The sequence below is a fragment of the Phodopus roborovskii genome, unplaced genomic scaffold (genome assembly GCF_943737965.1).
Source record: "Phodopus roborovskii unplaced genomic scaffold, PHOROB, whole genome shotgun sequence".
Classification (NCBI taxonomy): domain Eukaryota; kingdom Metazoa; phylum Chordata; class Mammalia; order Rodentia; family Cricetidae; genus Phodopus; species Phodopus roborovskii.
In genome coordinates, this window is record NW_026126517.1 from 1234864 (window position 1) to 1259455 (window position 24592).

General features: G+C 43.5%; 1 protein-coding gene and 1 non-coding gene across 7 annotated transcripts in view; both read left to right on the forward strand.

Moving 5' to 3' along the window:
- Positions 1 to 4980: 4980 nt before the first annotated feature.
- Positions 4981 to 5090, forward strand: LOC127232034 (U6 spliceosomal RNA). The gene has a single exon (XR_007835335.1). It is a non-coding gene; the product is annotated as a U6 spliceosomal RNA (small nuclear RNA).
- A 7452-nt stretch (positions 5091 to 12542) lies between these two features.
- The window catches only part of Smarca4 (SWI/SNF related, matrix associated, actin dependent regulator of chromatin, subfamily a, member 4), a 98400-nt gene continuing 86350 nt past the window's right edge, over positions 12543 to 24592 (forward strand). For 4 of the 6 annotated variants that reach the window (XM_051196807.1, XM_051196806.1, XM_051196810.1 and 1 more), the window contains exon 1: positions 12545 to 12750. The gene's annotated coding sequence lies outside the window, so the exon portion shown is untranslated. Of the gene's footprint in view, positions 12751 to 24592 lie in introns of all 6 variants that reach the window. The other 2 variants (XM_051196812.1, XM_051196809.1) reach the window with 2 other exon arrangements.

Sequence of the window (24592 nt, forward strand, 5' to 3'; positions counted from 1 at the left end):
AGGGCGCCTGAGCCTCCTCTCTCTCCCTGGTAGACAAAACCCAGCTAAGCAAGGCTCAGCAGAGAAGTTAATTTCTATGGGGATGTAGCTCAGTGTTTGCCTAGCATCCATTCACCTCTAGCACTTTAAATACCAGGCATAGTGGTGGCTCACAGCTGTAATCTCAGCACACAGGAGGTGGAGACAGGAGGATCAGTTCATGAAGCTATTGTACATTCAGGGCCAAAACAAGATGCTGAGTCAGTCTTGGGGTGGTGGGGGTGAGGGGGGTTGCAAAATGAACAGCCAGCAACCCATTAGTTAGAGAGAAAGCCAAGCCAGGCATGGGGTGCAGACCTTTAATCCCAGCACTGGGGAGACAGAAGGATCATTCCAGGATCCTCTGTGGTCTCTGCTTAAATTCCTGCCTTCACTTCCCTTCGTGATGGTGTGTAACTTGTAAACTGAAATAAGCCCTTTCCTTTCCAAGTTACTCTGTGTGTGTGTGTGTGTGTGTGTGTGTGTGTTTGTTATTGTTTTTGTGTGAGCCAACATGTTATTGCTGGGAATTACAGATGGTTGTGAGCCACCATGTGGTTGCTGGGAATTGAAATCATGACCTCTGGAAAAGCATGAGCGAGCCATCTCTCCAGCCTGGAAATTTTTGTTTTGCTCAGTTTGGTACTTAGATTTGAATGCAGGGCTTCAGACATGCTAGGCAAATGCTTTATCACTGAGCTACACCCCAGGCCTATAGGGGACATATTAAAACCATAGAAAGTGTATATCAGGGGCTGGAGAAATGGCTCAGAGGTTAAGAGCACTGGCTGCCCTTCTAGAGGTCATGAGTTCAGTCCCCAGCAACCACATGGTGGCTCACAACCATCTGTAATGCCTTCTAGTCCCCCTTTCTGGCTTGCAATCCAGGGATACATATAGATACAACACTGCATAGATAATAAAGTAAATCTTTTTTTTTTTTTTTTGTCTTTTGTTTTGTTTTGTTTTGAAGACAGGGTTTGTCTGTGTAGCTTTGGAGGCTGTCCTGGAACTCACTCTTGTAGACATGACCAGGCTGGTCTTGAACTCACAGAGATCCACTTGCCTCTGACTTCCAAGCCCTGGTACTAAAGGTGTGTGCCACCATTACCCAGCAATAAAGTAAATCTTTAAAAAAAAAGTGTATGACAGAATTTCCTCACTGTTCAAGGAAGACTGAATCATACTCTATTGTATGGGTAACCATATTTTGTTTATTAATTTGTCAGGAGCTTGACATGGTAGCTCATGCCTATGGGAGGCAAAGGCAGCAGGGTACCACGCTGCTCCCAAGCATGATACAGAGACATCTTATTAGTTATGAATAGTTAGCTTTATCTTAGCTCTTAATCTGTTTCTCCTTACCTATGTTTTGCCTTGGTGCTTTTTACCTATCTTCCTTCCCTCCCTCCATCCTTCCCTCCCTCCCTCCTTCTCTCCTTCCTTCCTTCCTTTCTTTCTGTATATATTACTTTCTTGTTGTCTCTATGTCTGGTTGGCATGGCTTCTGGCCCTGGGCATGTCCCTCTCTTTCTCTCTAGTTTTCCTCTCCCAAGCCTAGATTTCTGCTCCTGATTCTCCCTGCTTGCCAGCCCTGCCTATTCTACTGACTAGCTTTTTATTAGACTGATCAGGTGCCTTAGGCAGGCAAGATGAAACAAGTGTAACACATCTTTACATAATTAAACAAATGTAGCATAAACAAATGTAACATTTTTATAGTGTTAACAATGGCAGCAGAAATAAAGTAACACACCTTTGCACAGTTAAAGTAATATCCCATAACATAAACAAATGTAACACTTCTTTGTCCAGTTAAAATAATATTCCACAATATGGCAGATTGCTGAGAGTCAAGTCTTGGTTACAAATGATGCAAAAATTTGTTTCAAAACATTTTATTTGCTAGGTAGTGCTGGCACAAACCTTTAATCCCAGTTCTCCCAGAGGCAGAGGCAGGCAGATCTGAGGCTAGCCTCAGGGAGAATTCCAGGACAGCCTGGAATACATAGAGAAAATCTGTCTCAAAAACCAAACAAAACACCTTCCTCTATAAAATGAAAAAAGAGGGCTGGAGAGATGGCTCAGAGGTTAAATGAAAAAAGAGGGCTGGAGAGATGGCTCAGAGGTTAAGAACACTGACTACTCTTCCTCAGGTCCTGAGTTCAATTCCCAGCAACCACATGGTGGCTCACAACCAGCTGTAATGAGATTTGGTGCCCTCTTCTGGTGTACAGGTATACAAGCAGTTGAGAGATTTCTACCCCCCATCCCCCCCACCCCCCCACCCCCCCACCCCCAGACAGGGTTTCTCTGTGGTTTTGGAGGCTGTCCTGGAACTAGCTCTTGTAGACTAGTCTGGTCTTGAACTCACAGAGATCAATGGATGCTAGGCAGAGAGGCGTATGTCACCACCGCCCAGCCAGTTGAGAGATTTTAAAAAAGAAAAAAGAGTGACTGAAAAGAAGGAAGGAAAAAACATCAAGAGATAGGAGGAAGGAGACAGAAGGGAGAAGGAAGAAAAGGTCACAGATGGATGGAAGCCCAGCCTGGCTTTGATCACCCTCCTGACAGATCTACCGATGAGGTTTTTCAATAACTTTGGTCTGATTTTTTTCTTTTTCTGTTTTGAAAGACAAGGTCTAACTCTGTAGCCCTGGCTGGTATAGAACTCACTGTGACTACCAGGCCATCTTCAGTCTCCTTATCCCTCTGCCTCAGACTTCTTTTTCTTCTTGGGCTGTGGTGGCACACACCTTTACTTTAATCCCAGCACTTGGGTGGCAAAGGCAGGTGGATCTGAGTTTGAGGCCAGCCTAGCCTTCAGAGGGAGTTCCAGGACAGCCAACGCTATGTAGAGAAACCCTGTTTTGAAAGACCAAACAAACAAAAAAGATTTATGTCTTTATTTATATGGGTGTTTTGTCTGAATGTTCAACTGTACACCAGAAGAGGGCATCAGATCCCATGGAACTACAGTTACAAATGGTTATGAACTTCCATGTGAAGTGTACTAATTGAACTCAGGACCTCTGGAAGAGCAGCCAGTGCTCTTAAGCACTGAGCCATCTCTCCTGCCCCAATGGCTTTAGTGAGCCATGGTTTCTGGTTGTTCTAGCTTTTAATCAAGTCTCAATGGCCCCACCTACAGGCTAACACTGGCATTTCACTGTGATGCTAGAGGCTGAGGCTCAGTGATCTGCACAAAGCTGCAGGTTTGATCCCCAGAACTGAAGACATGGTGTTGTCCATATATGATCTCAGTACTCAAGAGCATCCCATCCCAAGTTCAAAGTCACTTTCAGATGTCGGTTCGAGGCCATTCTGGGCTGGACAAGACTCCACCTCAAACAAACAAAAATGGGTGTAGGGCAGGATTGCCCAGAGGATAAAGACACTTGCCACCAGGCCTGGTGACCTGATTTTGATTCCCAGATGGTGGAAGGAAAAAAATGGACTCCCCCAAACTGTCCCTTGATCTTCACTGAACATGTGTTTTCCTCCCCAGACCAGAATGAGGTTATATGAGAAAGGGGAGAATAGACAAAGAACAGCAGAAGGACCTGAAGAGAGACTAAAGTTGGGTAGTATTGCTGGCAGGTTCCATCATAACCATGTCTTACTGCAGGGTCAGTTTCAGCTTATCACAAGAATGGGAATCCATAAAATCTTCTCTCTGGTAGTGGTAGGGCTTGGCAGTTTAATTCCAGCACTCAGGAGGCTGAGACAGGTCATGAGTTTGAGGTCAGCCTGGACATATAGAGAAGCCTGTCTCTAAAATCAATAAGATCTGCTGATTTTAAAATAACAAACTCAGCTGGGTAGTGGTGGCAAACGCCTTTAATCCCAGCACTTGGGAGGCAGATCTTTGTGAGTTCGAGGCCAGCCTGGTCTACAGAGCAAGTTCCAGTATAGGCTCCAAAGCTAAAGAGAAACCCTGGATAGAAAAATACACAGGTGGCTCACAACCATCTATAATGAGATCTGGTGCCTTCTCCTGGTGTGCAGACATACATGGAGGCAAAACTTTGTATATGTAATAAATCTTAAAAAAAAAGGAAAAAGAAAATAAATGAATCAAATAAAATCACAAACTCCTTGATTGACAGATCATACTAGTTATGGCCATCCTATAAACAGGAGAAAATCCTGATGGTCAGAAGGTAACTTATTCAAAGCATGGTTGCTTATATCTGTCATCCTAGGACATCAGAAAACAAGGACAAAGGATCAGGAGTTCAAGGCCATTCTTAGATACTTAAGAATTACAGCCCAGCCAGGTGGCTGTAGCCTACTCCTTTAATACCAGCACTCAGGAGGCAAATACAGGTGGATCTCTCAGTTTGAGGCCTGAAGGAGGATGTCCTTCTGTATGCTGTGAATGTTTCTCTTATTAGTTGATGAATAAAGCTGTTTTGGCCAATGGACAGGCAGAATTTAGCCAGGTGGACAATCCAAACAGGGAAGAGAAAGATAGTAGATAGAATAGACAGGGAGATGCTAAGTAGCTGCCAAAGGAGGAACTTGTTAGAGTATTACGTATGGGTAAGCCACAGCTTCATGGCAATACATAGTTTAATAGAAATGGGTTAATAATTAAGAGAGAGCTAGCCAATAAGAAGCCTGACCCACCAGCCAAACAGTTCATAATCAATATAAGCCTCTCTGTGTCTATTTGGGACTAAATGGCTGCATGACCTGTGGGACAGAAACTTCTGTCCAGAGGCCAACATGGTCAACAGATCAAGTTCCAGGGCAGGAAAATCCTGTCTTGTAAGACAAAAAACAACAGAAAAAAGATTTCTAGCCCAAAACTATATACAACATATACAACTTCAAAATTAAGTATATGTGCACAGAGAGATGGCTAAGCAGCACATAAAGGTACTTGCTGCCAAGCCTGACAACCCGGAACCCACAGGATAGAAGGAGAAAACTGGCTTCTCAAAATTTTCCTCTGCAGTGTTCACTTCGGCAGCACCTAGACTAAAATTGGAACAATACAGAGAAGATCAGCATGGCCCCTGCCCAAGGATGACATGCAAATTCATGAAGCATTGTTCCATATTTATAGGGAGAACTTGGTTGGAATGTAAAATGAAATAAAAATATTAAAGAGAAAGTTTTCCTCTACACTCCATGTAAACACCATGACCTTCCCATTCCCAAACATGATGTAATAAAGTTTTTAATACATTCCAAGGTGAGCTGAGAGTGGGGGTGCACACCATTAATCTCAGCACTCGGAGGCAGAGGCAGGCAGATCTCTGAGTTCAAAGTCAGCCTGATCCACAGAGACAGTTTTAGGACAAAAAAGAAACCCCAACAAAACAAAAAAGTCTCCCCCCCCCAAAAAGAATCTCTGGGTGATGGTGGTGTACACCTTTAATACCAGCACTTGGGAGGTAGGGACAAATGGATGTCGCTAAGTTTGAGACCAACCTGGTCTACAGATCGAGTTCCAGGACAGGTTCCAAAAGCGACAGAGAAACCCTGTCTCAAAAAAAAAAAAAAAAAAAAAAAAAAAGAAAGAATGAAAGAAAAAAAGGGGAAGGGCTGCCTCCCTAGTGCTGGGATTAAAGATTAAAGATGTGTACCACTATAGCCTGGCTATCAGCTAGTTCTTTAAATAAAACCTAGGCCCAACTGCCAACCTACCCACAGTGGGTTGGCCCTCCCATATCAATCATTCCTGAAGGCAATCACACATGGCCATAGTCCAGTAATGAAAATAATTCTTCAACTGAGATGTCTTTTTTTCCATGGTGACTCTAGGTTTTGTTCAATTGACAATAAAAACTAACCAGGTTCCCCAAGGAAGTAGTGGCATAGGACCTTTACTCCCAGCACTTGGGAAGTAGAGGCATCAGATCTCTCTGGGTGTTCAAGGCCAGCCTGGTCTACAGAGTGAGTTCCAGGACAGCCAAGGCTATACAGAGAAACCCTGTCTCATCCTCTCCCATCCCAACAAAAGAAAGGAAACGACTAACCAAGACAAAATTGAGGTCTAGACCCTGCCTGTGTAGTTCCTCAGCAATAATGTGTAGAGAGCTGCCAGTTGGCTTGCTCCTGAAGATTCCTAGTTAAGGTTACTGCTTCCATTTTAAAGGTGGAGAACGCAAGGCATGATGTGGGGTCCAGTACACCTGTGTGCTAATAACATCTGAAGTTACCCAATTCCAGTCTGGCTTCTGCACATGTTGGGACTCTTGGCTATGATCTTCCTAATGGGTACCCATCTGGGGATGGAAAAGGCCCAATTTGTTGATGTCAGTTAAGTGTCTGGCAGAGTTGGTTACTCTAGCCAGGCAGCTGGCCTCTCTTCACCCCCCTCCCACAGTTTTCTTTCTTACCTCTTGGAGCAATCTCATGTAGTCCAGGTTGACCTCAGATCCACTCTGTTGTGGAGGATGACATTGAACTACTGATTTTCATGCCTTCAGATTCCTGTTTCTCAGACAACAGGCATGTACAACCATGCCTAGTTTACTTAGTGTTGGTGATAGAGCCCAGGGCTTCATGCATGCCAGGTAAGCTCTGCAAGCAAAAATACACTCCCAGCCTATAGGTGACACTTAAAACAATCTGGTATGGCTGGTAGTGCTGGTACATGCTGATGGGAGATGTCATTCTGTAAATATGTTTCTCATACTGGTTAATGAATAAAGCACTGTTGGCCAATAGGGAAGCAAGATAAATGGGACTAGGAGACAAGGAGGATTCGAGGAAGTAGTAAGGAGGAGTCAACATGGAGAGACTGGGGAGACCAGACGCCGGACCCACTCTCCGGTAAGATGAGACCACGTGGAAACACATAGATTAACAGAAATGGGCTAATACTTAAGACAGAGCTAGCTGATAAGAAACTAGTAACTGGCCAACAGAATTATGTCAAATACAGAGTCTCGGTGTGTTAATTGGGGCTGGCAGGGCAGGGGGCCAAGACCAGTGGCAGCAGGAAAAACCTACTCCTTACATATGGCGCCCATGTGGTTAATAAGAACTTCCACTCAAAATTTAACAAAAGATTAAAACAGGGTTTTTCAAACAAATGAACAGAGACAAGCAAGGTTTCTTGGTAGCAGCATTTTTCTCGGTTGGACTCTGTTTCGAGAAAGACAAGCAGATATTTGCGCGGCTCCTTTAAGGGAAGTTTCCTGACTCAGCAAAAAACTGTACGGCTTTTAAGACGCACTGCTAACAATTTATTGGTGTGTATGAGAGCTGGCAATGGCAGTGACCACATCTCCAAGCCGGCAGCATGCCTGCTGGGTGCAGCATAGACCAAGGTGGTGAGCACAGCTCTCACTGCTGACGGTAAAGGAACCCGCCACCATACCATCTTTGATAAACCACGGCAGAAACAACTATGATTTTCATTTTAGCAATGTTGTTGTTTACCAGATAAAAGACTTGTGGCAAAAAAAAAAAAAAAAAAAAAAAAAAAGATAAAGATTTACAGTAAAGACAGATTCACATTAAGAAAAAGCGCAAAAGGTTTACAGTGTGTTCTAAAATATATGTAGGCTTGGTAGAGAAAAGGAATAAAATGGTTTTAATAATATAATGAAGAGTTAGATATTGTGGCACACACCTTTTATCCCAGCATTCAGGAGACAGAGGCAAGCAGATCTCTGTTATTGCAAAGTAAACCTGGTATGCAGAGTAAATTCCAGGACAGATAAAAATTACACAGAGAAACCTTGTCTCAAAAAATAAAAAATAAAACTAACAGAAACAGAGTAATAAAAAAGCCAGGATGGAGAGAATCTGGATACTGTACAGTATTATATTGTCTTTGTATTGTTTGACAACAACTGTTAAAACAAATGCTGCTGGATCAATCCAATTTATATATTTTAAAAATGCTTTGACTCAAAAATTTAAGTTTAAGGACAAGTTACTGGGGAAAAGGATTTCCATTTTTGTTTCCACAGAAAATGGAAAGCTGTGGATTCCTTCTAGACTAATGTGGTTTGATCAAGCTGACCCCCCTGAAACAGAGTTCCTGGTGATCCAACATTCAAAACAGTTGGGACATAGCAGCCTTGCAGACTACAGCCAGGATTTCATCTTCTTAGGATCCCCCATGACAGCGCTCCTTACCAGCAGGAAGCAGTTTGGAAAGAACGACACCCAAATTCCCAAATATTGTTTATAAATGTTTGTTTTCATTTAAATGGGGTTGGTTATAAATGGTTAATGACCACAACCAATCTCTTTTTAAAGGTAAAAAAGGGAATTATGGTATATTTATGAATACTTTGTTTTGGAATGGATTTTCATTTATTGATACAATTTAAGGTCAATTTTGTGAAGTGTATATTTCTCCTTTTGTTTAGGTATTGTGTTTATATAGATCATTTAGAAATGTAATGTACAATGTAGTACAGATTATAGATAATTACCTATGGTAGTCAAAATTTATAGTGTTAGTTAGGTTTTCTAGATATATAGAGATGTATTTGAGATGAATAGGCATTCTTCAAACCTTTCAAAGACCTACAGAATATGGCATTTAAAATGGTTTAGGGTTTTTCTTGACAGTGAGACATAAATGTTCCTGGCAACACCACTTGCATCAGAAAGGAAGATGGACATTAAAGAAAAATTATGAAGTTACTTCCAATATGGCAAGACTAGCCATTTGGACAAGATACTGCTCTTGTCTGGACTGTTTGACTTTATGCTGTATAAACTGGACATGCAGGACCCAAAGGAAAGTGATTGCTGATTCAAGATGCACATTGCTACAGAGTTCCTGCCTCATGGAAGAGTCTGCCAGACAGTCTGCAGGACACAAAGAAAAGTGACTGACAACGTGCCAACACAAGAAGACAGTTTAAAGTTTCCTGCTTTGCTGAGGAGTCTGCCAGACACACTATGGCCTATGGGCTGAAGATGGAAGATTACAGAAGAACTTTGGGTGACTGATCAGGCAGTGAGTTGTCTCTGTCATTTCTAGAGTTTATATATTATCCTTCTGTGGTCTTTGATGGAGTTGAAGACAGATAGTTATGGTTATAGTTTTCCTTAGTTAGGATTAAAGATAAGTTACATATAAGACTTTAGACTCACAAAAATAGGATAGATGATGAAATATTTCTTTAAATCTTACTAAATATTAATGGACTAAATATTGTTAACTGTGATCTTACTTGATAACTGTTGTGTTATATATTTTGCTTTGTTAAGGTTAAAACCCTTCTTTTTATTTAGACAGAAAAGAGGAGATGATGGGAGATGTCATTCTGTAAATATGTTTCTCATACTGGTTAATGAATAAAGCACTGTTGGCCAATAGGAAAGCAAGATAGGCGAGACTAGGAGACAAGGAGGATTTGAGGAAGTAGTAAGGAGGAGTCAATATGGAGAGACTGGGGAGACTAGATGCCCCAGTCCCCGGTAAGATTAGACCATGTGGAAATACTTAAATTAATAGAAATGGGTTAATACTTAAGATAGAGCTAGCCAATAAGAAACTAGTAACTGGCTAACAGAATTATATCTAATACAGAGTCTCGGTGTGTTAATTGGGGCTGGCGCTGCGGCGAGACAAGACCAGTGGCAGGAGGAAAAACCTACTCCTTACAACATGCCTTTAATCCCCACCCGCACTCTGGAGACAAGGCAGGTGGATCCCTATAAATTTGTGGACAGTCTGATCTACAATAACAAGTCCTAGGCCAGCCAAGGTTACACAGAATCTCAAAAGACAAAAACAAACAAACAAAACCCCAAACCAAACAAAGAAGTTCTAGTATGTAAATTGGACATGATGTCTTGTCATCTGTAAACTTAGCACTTGGGAGAAGGAGGCAGGTGGATCCTGAGTTGTTGAAACAGAAAAGCATGCCTTATAGAGGACTAGGGTTCAGTTCCCAGTGCCTGCATGGGCCATACCATCTGGCTTCCTGGGTGCTACCCATGCATGTGGTACACATACATGCAGGCCAAAAACTAATACACATGCTTTTTATCAGAGGGGCTTAGAGAGATGGCTTAGTGGTTGTGAGTGTATTGGTCTTGCAGAGGATCTGACTTTTTTACACACACAAGACAAATAACCAAAAATTAGTGGGCTGGAGTGATGGCTCAGTAGTTAATTGCACTGGCTGCTTTCCCAGAGGACCAGGGTTCAATTCCCCAGAACCCATATGGCATCTTACAACTGTCTGTAACTCTAGTTTCAGGCAGTTTGACACTCTCTCACAGGCACACATGTAGGCGAAACACCAACACACATAAAAATAAAAGTTAATAATGGGCAGTGGTGGCACACACCTTTAATCCCAGCACTTGGGAGGCAGAGGCAATAAGTTTCAGCCAGCCTGGTCTACAGATTGAGTTCCAGAATAGCCAGGGCTTCATGGAAAAACTGGATCTTGAAAACAAAACAAAAAAATTGTGTGTGTCATCTGTATTTTGAGTGTGTGCATATGCTGAGTGTGTGTTTATGCCTAAGGATGCCAGAAGAGGACATCAGTTTATAGCTGTTGTGAGTCCCTTGAAGTGTTGGTTGGGAACAGAATTTGGGTCCTCTGCAAGAGCAAGTGCTCTTAACTGCTGAGCCATCTCACCAGCCACCAAAATATTTATTTTTGAGAAGAGTCTCATTATGTAACCCTGGCTGGCTTGAAACTCACTATGTGGAAAAGGTTGGTCACAAAGTCATAGATCAGCCTGCTGAGATTAAGAGCAAATGCCACCATACCCCATTCTAAAATAAATCTTTTTTTAAAAAAAGATTTTATTTATGTATGTATTTATTTATTATATACACAGTATTCTGCCTGCATGTATGCCTGCAGGTCAGAAAAGAGTACCAGATCTCATAGATGGTTGTGAGCCACTATGTGGTTGGTGGGAATTGAACTCAGGACCTCTGAAGAGCAGCCAGTGCTCTTAACCTCTGAGCCATATCTCTAGCCCCAAATAAAGTTTTATTTTGAAAATTATTTTGTTTCTTGGGCACTTATTTGCATGTGTTATCTCTATGAGGTGTCAGATCACCTGAAACTGGAGTTACAGGCAGTTATAAGCTTCCATGTGGGTGCTGTGACTTGAACCTGGGTTCTTTGGAAGAGCAGCCAATGCTCTTAATCGCTGAGCCATCTCTCCAGACCCTTAATATAACCCCCCCCCACTTTTGAGACATGGTTTCTCTATGTAACAGTCCTAGCTATCCTGGAACTAGCTCTGTAGACCAGGCTGGCCTCACTCACAGAGATCTGCCTGCCTCTGTTTCCCAAGTGCTGGGATTAAAGGTATGTGCCACCATTGCCTAGCTAAAATAAATCTTAAAAACAGAAATAAAATATCATGAAGCTGCCAGTGTTGGGAGCTTGGTACATATCTTCTAGCACTTAGGAAGCAGGGGAACATTGCCAGTGATTTTCTGACAGGAAACAATTTTTGTTGTCCTTTATGACAAAGACAACCATGTTTTGTTTGTTTGCATCTCTGGCTGTTCTGGAATTTGCTATGTAGGAGACCACATTGGGCCAGATTGTGGTGCTACATACTTTAATCAGGAGGCAGAGGAAGGGGTATTTCTGAGTTCAAGGCCAGCCTGGTCTACAGAGCAAGTTCCAGGACTACACAGCTACACAGAGAAACCATGTCTTGAAAAACAAAACAAGAAACGTTATCATCAAACTGTCAGAGATCCACCTGCCTGTGCCTCCTGAATGTTGGGATTAAAGGTGTGGGGTATCGTGATTGACCACCACCAAATATTTTTCAAATTTAACCAGAGGCTTGGAGACTCTACACTTGCACAAAGACATCACCTCATTCTTTCATTTCCAGGCTAATGGCTTTCTTAAAAACTTTAAGGAAAATTGTGACTGTGGCAGTCTCTACCTCACACCCTGCTTATTTCACTTATTTATCCTGTTATCTACAGATTCTGAACCAGAGGGTGGCTAGGAGCCAATGGCAATTCAATAAATATTTGGAAAGCTAATTAATGGGCCTCAGCAGGTTCTGCAGGAAATGTGGTCAGGTCAGAGCTTTGCAGAGCTCTGCAGAGGAGGCAGAGCTGCGCCAGTGCCAGGATCAAAGAGTTTTCCTTGGCCTCACGTGTGTTCTGCCCCGTCCTTGGACAGTCTGACCGTTCCTAGACTCTACTTTCCATCCTGGGTGCTGATGTCCGAGCCTAAGGGCTCTGCTTTCATCTTTATTATCTCTCATCAGGGCCACAAAGTCCCCTCCCCCACCCTCGAAGCATCGCTGCAGTGCCTCTCCCTCTGCGCATGCTCCCAGAATTGAGGCCCAGTTGCGTGTCTTGGGTGCAGGTGTGCGCATTCGCAGAGCCGCCCAGCGCTCCACAGGGGCGGTGCAGGATCTTGTGGGGCCTCTGGACCCGCCCACCTTCTCCCTCCCTCCAAGGGCCGCTGCGCGTGCGCACAGCGAACTCCTGCGCGTGCGTACAGAGAGCGGAAGGGTGGGCTGGCGCGTGCACGAGGCCGGGCGGGCAGCGGAAGCAGGAGTCGTGGACTGGGAAGGGAGGCAGGCGGGAGCGCGCGTGGCGGCGCGCGTGCTGCGTGTGTGTTGGGGGGGCGCCCTGCCGAAGCTGAGCGGGCACGCGCGCGAGGCATTCCCCTCGCTTGGCAGCGGCGGCGACGGCTTCTTTGTTTCGTGAGGAGAAGCGAGACGTCCACTCTGTCCCCGACCCCTCGTGGAGGGTTGGGGGCGGCGCCAGGAAGGCTACGGCGCCGGTACCTCCGGGTAAGGAACGGAGACTCCCGAGTGAAAACGAGGCGCCCGGGGCTTGGGGAAGACGGTTTGAATGAAGCCGAGGCGCCGGGAGGGGGAGGGGGCAGCCCGGCGACCGAGCGGGGTCGGGGTACGGCGGCGCCCGAGGGTCAAGAACCCTTGCGCGCGGCTCAGGCCGCAGTGCAGCGAGACCGCGGTGGCTTCCAGGCTCAGTGGCTGGCGAGGCGGGTGGCCCTAGGCCTCGTGGAGGCCGCGCGCGCGTTCTCGTGAGATCTTGGGACAAAGCTCCCTCCCTTTGGTGTCCCAGAGATCCATATCCCCCCACTTTAATTTCTGTGACCCCGACTTTCAACAATGGCTGGGTGTCGTGGGCTTTTTTTTCTGTGTCGATCCTAATGCCCTGTGGTCGGGCGGCGGGAACATTTTCCCTACGAAATTGATGTCCAGTGTATCTTGGACGCAATCATAAACCTTCGGTATCAAGTTGTCACTTTTTTGATAAATTTCATAATTGCACATCTTGAAGTAAATAATTACTTACACACCTTGCTGGTAGTGACTTTGAAACGTTTACCTAAAAAGTGAAAGGTGGCTGGGAACGTTTGTTAACGGCGGCATTGTTTTTCTTTCGAGTCCCTTCGCCCTTCCCAGTTTACCAGATAGGGCTTTTTATTTTAAAACATCGAAGGCAAGTGTTTCGTGTGGGTCCGAAGGCATCGGTTTGGTTCTCTCCCCATTTCCAGGGACTCCAGGTGCTTCTCGAAAACTGGAAACAACTTTAGTTTGAATGATAGATTTGAGTTTGATACCCAGCTCAGGCTGTCAGCTAGCTGTGTGGCCTTAAACAAAGTCCCTTAATCTCTCCGAACCCTTTGCTTTCCTCCTTTGTACAAGTGAACAGACAGGGTTGGGAAACACTGGGCAAATAGTTCCTGCATCACCATCATCATTATGGTGATTTTGGAGACAGGATTTCATGACCAAGGTTGACCTCCAACTCCTTGTGTAGCCTAGACTGGCCTTGAATTCTTCATCTTCCTGCCTTCAGTTCCCAAGTGCTGGTATAAGAGGTGTTTAGCCAGGCTTCCTCGGGACTGGTCCAGCAGATAGTTGAATTCCTACTGTGTGTTTAATGTCTTGTAGGGGAATGGGCTGTAAATGTGGGCATTTCTTCTTGCTTTGCAAGTATATTAACTCATTTAAAAAGGGTTTGTTTTGCTTTGATTTTTTTTTTTTTTTGTTTTGTTTTGTTTTGTTTTTTCCGAGGCAGAGTTTCTCTTTGTAACAGCCCTGGCTCATTCTGTAGACCAAGCTGGCCTTGAATTCACAGAGATCCTGCCTGAGCTTGACAAGTCTGGGATTAAAGGCCTGTACCACCACCACCACCACCCCGGCTTCTGATTTTTTTTTAAATTAAAGTTTTAATTCATTTTTTATTAGTGTGTGGAGGTCAGAGATTGTGTCAGTTCTTCCCTCCCACCATGTAGATCTCTGGGATTGAGCTCAGGTCATCAGTTTTAGGGGCAGATGCCTTTCTTTTTTTTTTTTTTTTCTTCCTTCCTACCTTCCTTTCTTCCTTTTCCCCCCCCCCCCTTTTTTTTTTTTTTTTTTTGTTGCTCTGAGACAAGATTTGTCTGTGTAGCTTTGGATGCTGTTCTGGAACTCACTCTGTAGACCAGGATGATTTGAACTCAGACCCACCTGCCTGAATGCTGGGATTAAAGGTTTATGCCACCACCACTTGGTGGCAGGTGCCTTTTTTTACCTATTGAGTAGTATCTCCTCTTAAGCCTCTAAGTGTGTTTGATTTTTGTGTTATTGGAAATCAAACTTGACCCTGTACATGCTAGACAAGTGTTATTCCACTGAGCCATCTACCCAGCAAGCATTCTTTTCTTCTCTCTCTCTTTTTTTTAAATCTTCTACATTTGCTGAATATGTGTCTTTAATTTTTATGCCAGCATTATTTTTATGAATTTTTGTCCCCTTTCCTCTTTGTTTTGGGTGTTGTTGGGCCTGGAAACCAGGGCTTTGTGCATGTTAGACATGAGCCATATCTCCAATCCTTTGGCCTACCATTTAACCCTCACAACCTACCCTGTGGAGGGACAGAGTGGTTCACAGAGAGCAGTGGTGGGCATAAGTCAGGGAGACTGCATGGAGGAGGCACCTCCCTTCAAAATTAGGGCGGCTGTGTCCCCTCTATTCCCCCATATGTTGGGGAAGGAGCAGTGCCACCAAAACGATTGCTCTGACTGTCTTCTATAACATTTCAGGTTGGAAGCAGAGAATAGTGGAAGGAGAGGAGAGTCCTTGGGAGGGATGAACTTTGATGTGAGGTGATTGGTAACAAAACTGAAAACAATGATCATTTGTTGCTGCTGTTGGGCTTTGAACTTTCCAGGCCTTCCAGGCCGTTGCTTTTCTAGCTCCAAATGCCCCTGCTTCAAAAGTGATGAAAAAGTTTGGGGTCCTGGTTGGGTAGTTTGTTTGTGGGGGGTGAAGGGTGTTATTTCTGTTTTTTTTTTTTTTTTTTTGTTTTGAGACAGGGTTTCTCTGTATTGTTTTGGAGCCTGTCCTGGAATTAGCTCTGTAGACCAGGCTGGCCTCAAACTCAGAGATCCACCTGCCTCTGCCACCCAAGTGCTGGGACTAAAGGTGTGCACCACCAATGCTCAGCTGTTACTTCTGGTTTTGAACTTAAAAAAGTTTTTGTATGCTGGAGAGTTGACTCAGTATTTAAGAGTACTTGTTGCTTAGGACCTAGGTTTGATTCCTAGCACCCTTATGGAAGCTCACAATCTCCTTAGGCACCAAGCTCAAATGTGGTGCATTGATACATGTACAGGCAAAACACTCCTACACATTAAATAGTACAAATCTAAAAAACAGTTTGTTTAATTTTTTGTGGTATGTGTGGAGGTTGGGGCAACTTTGATGAGTGGGCTTTCTTCTACCATGTGGATCCTGGGGATTGAATTCCAGGTCATATTGGCAGCAAGTGCCTTTACCTGCTCAGCCATCTTGCCAACAGAGTGCTGCTAGTTCTTCAGAGCTCTAATTTATATGCAGCCTGAGTTGTGGAACTCAACCTGTGAAATAGCTATGATCCTGTGCCACCCTATCTGGTGATGCGCTTCAATGAAATGGGAATTGGCTAACTAAATTGTAGTTGTGGACACTATTTGTTAAAGTTAGTATTCTGGGAACAGCCAGAGCTTAGAATGATAGGTGTGGTGTTTTGAATGAGTAGTCCTCAGAGGTGCATGTGTTTGACAGCTTGGTGGAACTGTCTTGGGGAAGGATGGAGTAAGATATATGGCCTTGTTAGAGGACATGTTTAAGTGGGGACAGGCTTCGAGGTTCAAAAGCCCATGCCAGGCCCAGCCTCTCTCTGCCTCTTGCTTGTGTATCAGTTGTAAATTCTCAACTACTGCTCCAGGACCACACCTGTTTGCCTTTGCCGTGCTCCCTGCCATGATGGTCGTAGATTCACCCTCTGAAACTAAACAGGCCTCCAAATAAAAGCTTTTAAGTACCTTTCTCATCATGTTTCTATAGCAATAAGAGCATGACTGAAATAATAGGGAAATGCTCTGCTACTAGGCGACACAGCCATTGTCATGCATTCATATTTAGTCTAGGTCTTACTTTGTTGCCCAGACTTACCTCAGACTTCAAAAAATAGTTATTTCATGTGCATGATGTGTATGTGGGGAGCGTGTCACAGTAGCTTGGGGAGGTCAGGACAGTTGTGTGGAGTTGGTTCTCTCCTTCCACATTTATGTGGGTTCTTATGCCACAAACACTTTTACCAGCTGAGCATTGTTGTGTCATGAACTTTTTTTTTTTTTTTTGAGACAGTCTCCTATGTAGGTAGCTCTGACTGGCCTGGAACTCGTGGAGAGCTGCTTGCTTATTCAAGTGCTGTACCCAGTCTACAGAGCAAGTTCTAGGACAGGTTCCAAAACCACAGAGAAACCCTGTGTTGAAAACAACAAACCAAAGCAAAACCAAAACAAAAAAGGTGTGTGTCACTAGGACTGACCGATGAACTCCTTAAAATTAAAAAAAAGAATTTTTTTTCCACTAATTTATACTTAATTATTTGGCATGGTATGTGTGCATCACAGGTGTTTGGAACTCAGAATGTTTGCAGGACTCTCTTCTTTTACCATGTAGGTTCTCGGAGTTAAATTCAGGTCAGCAGGCTTGGCAGCAAGTGCCTCCTTTACTTGCTGAGCTAAGCCATTCTGGCCTGGTCTCTTTCTTTTTTAGACTTAATTTATTATTATTTTATGTGTATGAGTATTTTGCCTGTATTTATATACCTGTACACTATGTGTGCCTGAGTTCAGAAAAGGGCCTGGAACTGGAGTTACAGACTTTTCTTTTTTAGTTTTTAGTTTTTTAGTTTTTGAGACAGGGTTTCTCTGTAGCCTTAGCTGTCCTGGAACTCCTCTGTAGACCAGGCTATCCTTGAATTCATAGAGATCTGCCTGCCTCTGCCTACCAGCTTTTTTGTTTTGTTTTCTCTGTTTAGCCCTGTCTATTTAGCCCTGGCTGGCCTTGAACTCACTATGTACCATAGGCTGTCCTCAAAACTCAAGAGATCACCTGCTTCTGCCTCCTGAGTGCTGGGATTAAAGGCATATTCCACTATGCCTCATTTATAGATTTTCTTTTTTTAAAGACTTATTTATTATGTATTCAGTGTTCTGCCTACATTATCCTACACACCAGAAGAGGGCACCAGATCTCATTATAGATAGTTGTGAATTGCCATATGGTTGCTGGGAATTGAATTCTGGACCTCTGGAAGAGCAGCCAGTGCTCTTAATATCTGAGCCATCTCTCTAGCCCTACAGATGGTTTTAAGTTGCCATGTGACCAATTGTGGTGGCCCACACTTTTAATCTCAGCATTCCAAGAGGTAGTCTAATTACTGAGTTTTAGGCCAGTCTGGTCCAATACTGCCAGAACTACACAGGGAAACCTTGTCTTGAAAAACAAAACAAAAAGATGCCATGTGGATATTGGAAGCCAAACCTGGGTCTTCTGCAAGAGCGGCAAGTGCTGACCCATCTCTCCAGCCCTCCTGTTCCCCTTTTTGAGATAGGGTGCCACTGTATAGCCCTAGCTGGGCTAGAAATTGGCCTGGAATTCACAGAGATCTACTTTCCTCTGCCTCCCCACGTTGTCATTATGCCTGGGGGGGGTGGGTTGGGTTTTGTTTTGTACTGCTTTTTTTGTCTTTTTCAAGACAAGAGTGTCTATGTACTCCTGGGTCTCTGTATGTATGTAGACCAGGCTAGCCTCAAACTCACAGAGATTTGTCTGCCTTTGCCTCCTCAGTGTTGGGATTAAAAGTACATCCAATCTCACTATAGGCTATTAAAGGGACAGTCTATACCATGGTAGGCCCTGGGACCAAAATCAGCTGAGACACCTGAGGGCTTACTGTGTTTCAAGTACGAGGTACTGCCATCCTCTTTTCTCTGATTGTCTTAACCAGAACCCAACCAAGGCACTATCATCAGAGCCCTGAGTGAAGACTGGCCCTTTGGACTTTGATGCTGTCACTGGAAGATGACCTCACCATCCATCCACCCAGAATATCTATCTACTCCCTCTGCCTTCCCACACCCATCGAAAGTTAAAGCATGAATTAATGTAGAGTTGCCTTTCAGTGTTTTGAGGGGCCATAAAGAGTGGTGAAAGTACAAATAGTCAGCATCTGAACTTGCGTGTTTGGGCAGGGTGCCACTCCCAGACAAGAAAAGCTTAGTGGCCACAGCAACACCTCCACCATAGCTCCAGTGATGGCATAGTCCCACCTGCAAAGCTTTTTCTGCACACTAGGCTACATGCCAAATAATTTTAGGGCATGGTGATGAATATTTTTTTTTTCCTAATGATACTCACACTGATCTTTTCTTCCTTTTCTTTTTAGAGACTGGGTCTCACCATGTGCCTTAGTTGGCTTTGAACTCTGAGATCATCCTGTTTCTGCCTATTAAGTGCTGGTCAAGAGTTAGTATTAAAGACGTGTACCACCACTCGTGAATCCATCATGCATTGATTTTTAAAGAGAATGTGAAAAGTATATCCAATGAGCAAGCATACAGTTCCTGGGATATTGGATTACTCTAAAATATTTTTTAAACAGTTGATTAAGGCTACTTGCACTGCCCCACACAGAAGCAACTATTTATAGAAACATGCATACTCCCATATACACACACACACACACACATACACACACCCCCCCCCCCCAAACACCCACACTAAAATGCTAAAAAAGTGCTTCAGTAGTTAAGGGCACTTGCTTTTGTAGAGGACCCAAGTTCAACTCCCAGCATCCATGTGGCAGCTTCCAACCATTCTTTGACTCCAGTTCCAGGGGCTCCAACACCCTCTTCTGACCTTGACAGACACCAGGCATGCACATGGTACACATATATGCAGGCAAAACACTCATATATAAATATATGTATATATAATTTTAATTAAATATGTGCTACATCTTGTCCCCTCTCATTGGCTGAATAAAACAACAAAAACAAATAAGGGAAGGCAAAATAATCCTATTAAACAGATCTGCATGGAGTATCCATAGCAGACCCTGTGGGGAGCTAGACTTAGTGGGGAGTAGGCAATGCCTCTACTTCTTATTGAACACCCAGCTTAATGTAAAATCATTACAGGAACTAACCAGCAACAAAACTACAACTGTAAAACTCAAGAGTTGTACTAAATAGTAGGTTACAGGCTGAGACATAGTGCAGTGGCAGAGACTTCCCTAGTCTGCTTTCGGCTGCCTTCAGAGCTTCAATACTACTGAAACAATGGAACAGGACAAAACCATTTGTGGATAATATCATTTATACATTCTACCCCAATAGTGGGGTGGGGGTAGATTATATATTACGTATATGAGGTTTTACATTTATGTATCTGTATGTGTTTGTCTTTGAGAGAGAGATAGTACTCAGAGGTCAGAAGAAACCACTGGGTCCCCAGGATCTAGATTTTCTGGAGGTTGTGAGCCATAATGGGTGCTAGGAATTGAACTCAGATCCTTTGCAAGAACAGCAAATACTCTTATTAACCTTTAACCCTCTCTCCAGCCCTCACATTGAATACTTTTAAAATACTGTTCATTTATATTTCTATCAAGAACTGTTTTTATTTCTTTAGCACAGTTTTCAGCTGTCATTGTTTCTAGGGTGTCCTTAGTTTTTGTAATCTTATTTTCATTTTCGCACATACAAAAGGGAGAGAAGGCATCACTTTATGCCTTTCCACTGTGGGAAACGTGGCCCTCACTCTGTCAAAAGTCAAGAAATTACCAGAAGTGAAACATTTTGTAATATACTGGTTTTGCAGAAGGGATGCCAGCATAGGTTTGGTGAAAGATGGTTTTGTTTGAACTCACTTAGATCAGGTTGGCTTCAAACTCAGTGTTCTACCTGCCTTTGCCTCCTGACTGCAACATCATACCCAGCTCTCAAGACTGTCTTTTAAAAATTTGTTTTGTGCAGACAGTGTCTCTGCATAGTCCTGGCTGTCTTGGAACTCATAGAGATCCACCTGCTTCTGCCTTCTGAGATACTAGGATAAAAGGTTGGATTTGAGTGTTTTATCTGCATGTGTATCTGCATACCAGAAAAGGGCATTGAATCCCATGGGACTACAGTTATACAAAGTTCTGAGTTGCTATGTTGGTGTTGGGAATTGAACTCAGAACCTCTGAAAAAGCAGTTAGTACTCTTAACTGAGCCATCTCTCCAGCAGGTACTAGGGATTTAAACAGGTTACATTCTTGTGTAGCAAGTGTTTGTATCCCAATTTGTGTGGTTATTTCTGTTTCTAGACATCATTCCATGTCTGAAATAAGGCTGGTGGAGATGCTTTCTCATTCTGTAGGCTGACTAGCTGCTCTGCTTAATCATGTTTTGTTTTTGTGTTTTTTTTTTTTTTTTTTTTTTTTTTGCCTATTTTTTTTTCTCTTTTTCAGCTAGTTAGAATAATTCCTCTATTTTGTCCTTAGGGTAAAATATTAATAAGTTGTAATTTTGCCACTCAACTTTGTGAAGGAAGAGTATGAGTTTGGTGATGTAGCTGTACTTATTTTTTTGATGACAGGGTTTCTTAGTAGCTATGGAGCCAGTCCTAGAATTCACAGAGATCTGCCTGCCTCTGCTTTCCCACTATTGGAATTAAAGGTGTGTGCCACCACCGCTCGGCAAGACAGTCTCTTATAGCCCAGGCTGGCCTCAAAGTCATTGTCTGAGGGGGGATCTTGAATTGCTGGTTCACTTGTGCCATCTATTCCCAGCTCTGTTTACTATTTAAAAATCTTTCCTTTCTTTCATATATGTTTATTTATTTTGTGTTTGTTTATGCAGTAGTCATGTTAGGAGATCAGAGGTCATCTTGCAGGAACAGGTTCTCTCCTATAATTAAGAGGGTTTGAGATTCAAACTCAGGTCTTTGGGCTAAGTGGCAAGTGCCCTGATTTTTTTTTTTTGTTTGTTTGTTTGTTTGTTTGTAACCCTAGCTGTCCTGGAACTAGCTACTATGTAGACCAGGCTGGCCTCCAACTCATAGAGATCTGCTTGCCTCTGCCTTCCAAGTGCTGGGATTAAAGGCTTGCACAAGTGTCCTGATTGGTTAGTGCTTCCATTGCTGAAACAAATGACTAAAAGTAAGTTGGGGAGGAAAGGGTTTATTTGGCTTATACTCATATCACTGTTTATCATCAAAAAAGACAGGACAGAAACCAGGAAGCAGGAGCTGATAGATGCCGAGGCCATGGAGGGTGCTACATACTGGCTTGCTTCTCATGGCTTGTTTAGTCAGTTTGCTTTCTTAGAACCCAGGACCACCAGCCTGCAGATAGCATCACCCACCATGGGCTGTGCTTTCCACCATTGATCACTAAGAAATGCCTTACATCTGGGAAGGCATATTCTCAGTTGAGGGCCCTCCTTTCAGATAACTCTAGTTTATGTATTGTTGATGCAAGACTAGTCAGTATGTGTCCTTAACCTGCTGAACCATCTTTTTGTTTTATTTGTTTTATTTTCGAGACAGGGTTTCTCTGTGCTTTTGGAGGATGTCCTAGAACTAGCTCTTGTAGACCAGGCTGGTCTTGAACTCACAGAGATCCGCCTGCCTCTGGCCCAGAATGCGGGGATTAAAGGTGTGCACAACCAACGCCCGGCTCCTGCTAAGCCATCTTGCTTGTTCCTATTTATTTATTTATTTTGGTTTTTCAAGACCAGAATTTCTCTGTGTAGTCCTGGTTGTCCTCGAACTAACTCTGTAGACCTGGCTGGCTTTAAACTCAAAGATCCACCTGTCTTTGCCTCCCCAATGCTGGGATTAAAGGTGTGCTCCACCACTGTCCCAATTACTTACTGTCTGTGTGTGTGTGTGTGTGTGTGTGTGTGTGTGTGTGTGTGTATGTATGTATGTATGTATGTATGTATGTAGTGTTCTGCCTATGTGTATGCCTGTAGGTCAGAAGAGGGCACTAGATTTCATTAATTGTGAACAACAATGTGGTTGCTGGGAATTGAACTCAGGAACTCTGGAAGAGCAGCCAGTGCTCTTAACCATGGAGCCATCTCTCCAGCCCCCTCATTTTTTTTTTTAAGATAGGCTCTTTTGTGGTATAAGTTGGCCTGGAGCTTGCTATGTAGTTGAAGGTGATCTTTAACTGTTTTTTTTTTTCCTTTTTTTAAAATTAATTTTTATTTTATGTACATTGATATTTTGTCCTTATATTTGTGTGAGGATGTCGAGTCCCCAAGAACTGGAGCCACAGACAGTTGTAAATTGTCACTTGGGTGCTGGTAATAGAACCCTGGTCCTCTGGAAGAGTGGTCAGTGCTCTTAACCTCTATGTCATCTCCCCCCCCCCCATTTCTTTTTTGATAGGGTCTTGCCATGGATTTTAACTCACAGAAATCCTCCTATCTCAGCCTCCTGAGGATTGGGTTTACAGGTTTGGGTACCACACTTGTCTTAAGCATTGGGGTTTCATTTTTCTGACTTTCTCATACGTTGTACTACAGCATCCCTCTGTGGCCTAGTGTCTAGGGCTTTGAGCTTTCATAAGCTGTAGCATTGAAAAACACTTGGGTGTCTAGTGACTTTTTTGTTTGTTTATTTTGTTTTTAACCATGAATTTGGGGCTGTGGTTAGGCTTATTGGTAGAGCACTTGTCTAGTATGTTTCAAGCCCCAGGATCTTTCACACACACACTCTTACATGCAGTCTATAGAACTATGGGTTGGGAGGGATGGAGAGATGGCTCAGTGGTTAAGAGTACTGGTAGCTCTTCCAGAGGACTCAGGGTTTATTCCCAGCACACACATGGTGGTTCACAACAGCTTGTAACTTCAGTACCAGGGGATCCTATGTCTATGTTCTTTGTGGGCACTGCACATGGGAATCACACAGAGATTCATGCAAGCACAACACTTGTACACATAAAATATTAATTACAAAAAATGGGAAAAAATGTGAAGCTATTCTTTGATTTTTACCTGTTAACAAAATGTCCCCCGAGTTCAATCATTCTTGTCATAAACAAGTTTAAATAAGCAATTAAATGAATTTTTAAAACTTTATGTGGATTGAAGTGAATATGTCAGATCTGCTGGAACTGGAGTCACAGACAGCTGCTGCAAGCTGCCATGTGGGTGCTGGGAACTGAAGCCAGGTTCTCCAGAAGAGCAGCTAGTGCTCTGCTCTTAACCACTGAGCCAATTCTCCAGCCCATGAATTAATTTTTAAAAAAGGACTAGAGAGTGTGTACTGCTTTTGCAGAGGGTCAGAGTTTGGTTCCCAGAACTCACATTGCTTGGTGTCCCATAACCACCTGTAACTGCAGCTCCAGGAGGATCTTTGACTTCCTTGGACACTTGTGCTTGTGTGCATGTGAGTGCAGGTGCCTGTGGAGGTCAGAAGAGGACATGAGTCCGATCCTCTGCCTGGATCTGGAGAGTTACAGGTGGTATTAGCTGTCCTGCATGGGTGCTGGGTATTGAACCAATAAATCCTCTTAACTGCTGAACTCTGTACTTGAGACCTAAAACATTTTAAATAATTGGATTGGTATTGTGGATCAGTGGTGGAGCAATTGCTTAGTGTATTTGATCCTGGGTTCAGTCAAATAGTACCACAACTTAAACTAGAAGGGATGTTTAAAAGCTCTGAATGAAAGTGACAGTATTATCTGGGATGTTAAGGGCCTGTCAGTCAAGGCCTAGAAATCTTACTGATGCCATCTCTTAGAGGAAGTGTTAAGCCCATTAAGGTAACTAGTGATTTTGAAGTTTCCTGAGTGACTGCAGCCACTGCTGTGAAGTTTTCTTTTTGTGGAGTTGGGGGACATGTGAGTTAGAGGAGGGGTGGGAGGGCCAAATATCTGGCTTTGTCTACGGGTTGCTTTCTCACAGCTGCATGAAAGGAGGGACCCTCACTGGCTTCTCTTTGTTTCCCACCAGGAAGGCTCTATATGTAGAGATAAGCAAGTGGATCTTAGCAGACACAGACTAGCCCTGACCCCTTTCTTAGCACCCCAAGCTGGTTTCTAGTGCTAATGAAATAGACTCATGTAGCTTAGGCTGTCGTTAAACCCATGTGACTGAGAATGACCTCCCAGCACTTGGGAGGCCTTTGCCTCTACATCCCAAGTGCTGAGATGACAAGTGTGGGATTTTTTGGGGGGTTGGGTGGGGACTGTTTAGGTGGTCTAGCTGGCCTGGTATTTGAAGTGTAGCTCATGTTAGCCTTGGTGTTAGGGTCCTTCTTCCTCTCCCTCCCAGGTACTAGGGTT